General features: G+C 33.3%; 1 long non-coding RNA gene across 4 annotated transcripts; it reads left to right on the forward strand.

Annotated features, from left to right (window-relative positions):
• The first annotated feature begins 579 nt into the window (after positions 1 to 579).
• LOC149191002 (uncharacterized) lies at positions 580 to 1,354 on the forward strand. 4 transcript variants are annotated; one of them, XR_016256561.1, is made up of 3 exons: positions 580 to 689; positions 826 to 1,087; positions 1,170 to 1,354. It is a non-coding gene; the product is annotated as an uncharacterized LOC149191002 (long non-coding RNA). The 4 variants fall into 4 exon arrangements; XR_016256565.1 differs by having other exon boundaries at positions 596 to 689; positions 955 to 1,087; XR_016256564.1 differs by having other exon boundaries at positions 636 to 689; positions 841 to 1,087.
• The last annotated feature ends 1,216 nt before the right edge of the window (positions 1,355 to 2,570 follow it).

Raw genomic sequence — 2,570 nt, forward strand, 5'->3', positions numbered from 1 at the left:
CGAACCCGGGCACGGTCGAAGGAGTCGGCGGCCTGGAACGGATTAAAAATGCGTGGGCCGGCAACCTATCTGGCAAAGAACAACCCACTCGGCCGAAAGCCGGCAGAAATGGGGCCCTACAGGGCGGGGAAATACAAGCCCGTTGAAAGTTCCTCGCCAGTAGAAATGGGGCCCTACAGGGCGGGGAAATGCAAGCCCGTTGAAAGTTCCTCGCCAGTAGAAATGGGGCCCTACAGGTAAGGCAAATGGGCGAGGTTCGGGCTGGACCACGAGCCTGACGACATATAGACGGCCAAGATGCTTTTAAGATGCGAATATTCTAGGTCGGAGGCACATGTTATGCGGTATAGTTTTCGTATTATTTAATATTCAGACTATGAAGTATGTTGTGTGGTCAAATCGATCGCTTTCCTGAAGTTTTCTGTTAATCATACTGTCGCAGGGTAGTAGATGCACGACGCATCTGTTCTTGTTACATTACTTTTCTGCCCCCGTGTTACAATCTGACCATAATAGCCCTCAGCCTTACTCGGAATATGCCCAAGGGATGCCCATGGGATACCCACCGCACATGTTCAGGCAGCTCTGGTAAGCCCTATATAAGCGATGCCTGGATTCGTTCTGATTGCAGGTGGGGCGGAGCCTCCATGGGACCTGCCGATCAAACTCTCTGGTGGATTCCAAGGGAGGTAATCTCTTTATCATCTGCTTTATCAGTTTGTTGAATTTTTTTACAGTGGAGACTTGATTTCCGTATATGTTGTAGCCGATAGATTTTTGTTTAGGATGTATATTTATATTATACATGTTTATGGAACGAAACAGTGATCATCATAGCAGGGCCTATGCAGATTGTAGTAGAAGATAGAAAGGTGATTGGATGAAGCTATTAGTTTCCTGACAAGAAGATCCGTGCAGAGACACTAAATTCTCTCTCAGCAATTTTTGTTGCAGGGCAACTCTGACACTTTGGCAGTGGTTATAAACTTATAATTGTTGCGCTACTTAAAAGTTTCAACATTATCATATATCAAATGTGAGAAGTATGCGATATTACTGCAGTAAAGCTGTTCAAATCATAAAGCAGGTGAATTATTATTTCTCTTAGCAATGGAAGCAGAAGAAGAGCATACAGTCTAGAATAAGTGTAGTTTGCTGTGTTATTGCAGACGTTGGACTGGGGATTTTTGGCCAACATGGCTATCGTTTGGGTGACAGGCGACGGTATCGATGATTTTGTCGCGCTTTGTAACTCTCCGCGGCCCTCTTCTCTCGCATTTAATATCGAATAGCAAAGCGTTGTTGCAAATTTAAACTTTTTTTAATAGAAGGATACTGCAAAGGTTAAATTTTATGGAGAATAGTGTGGGAAATTTGAAATAATATCATAAATTTGGGAGTCACATGTAAAACCGTCCTCCGGTTTGTGTATGTTAGTATTTAGCCTGCCATTTATGGATTGGGTGGTTTTTATTTACTTTTACTGTATTGGATGCAAGTTAGATCATCGAAAAGAAGCTTGAGACTTCACTTCTTACATAATTCGAAAATAATAATAATAATTTTATTTTATTTTTTTCCATATTTAATTTGATATTTTAATATTTAAAAGATTAAAATAATTTTATATTTCGATAATGATTGGGTTAATGCTTATCATCATTTATATTGCATATTTGAAAGGAAAAGTCCATCCGCTTTTTATTTAGTTGAAATTCTAAAACCGAAAGTCCATAGATGAAATTCTAAAACCTAACTATTTAGTTTAGGCATATTTATTTAGTTTCATTTATTTTTAAATGTATATTAAGTTTGATTAAAATAATTTTTTTGTTTTTTGTTTTTTTTTAACAAATCTATTATAAAGAATGTATTTTGATATGTTATTGTTATTTAAGAAAATCTATACTACTTAGATTCTAGTGATGTATTTTGATATGTTAGTGTTATTTAAGAAAATCGTTACTACTTAGAAACTAATGATGTGTAGGGGAGGATTTTGTTTCTAAGACTTGGATCGTTATCTATTTTTTTGGGTTAAAGGAAAAGGTAAAATCTTTTTTTTTTATTATATTAAATAAGCCAAATTTTATTTTATATTTTAGATTTTTAATAATTATATGATGGTTGCTTATGAGGCTTTCTATTGATTGTGAATGAGTGCATTCTTAAGGCATTTTTTGTGACAAGTCACTAGTTCAAATCCCTATAGGTGATAGGGTGTGTGTCTATATATATATAATTGTTTATAAAACTAGAACAATCATATATGTTAAATTGTTAGTAAATAGTTATCATACTTCTCAAATTTGCTAAAATTAAAAAATAATAAAAATTACCTATATTATAATTTTATTTGAAATTAGTATTCTTGTTAATATATAAAACATGAAATTCTAAATCAATTTTTTTAATAATAAAAGAATTTAGTATTACAATTTATTTCATATATTTAAATATAAATTAAATAATTTAAATTTGTAATTTAATAAATTTTTATTAAATATTTAATAAAAATAATGTAAAAATTACCTAGAATCTGCAAAATTAAAAATAAAAATAAAAATTAA

The sequence above is a fragment of the Pinus tabuliformis genome, chromosome 3_1, assembly GCF_031772625.1.
Source record: "Pinus tabuliformis cultivar Carrire ecotype Pingquan chromosome 3_1, CPIR1, whole genome shotgun sequence".
Lineage (NCBI taxonomy): Eukaryota > Viridiplantae > Streptophyta > Pinopsida > Pinales > Pinaceae > Pinus > Pinus tabuliformis.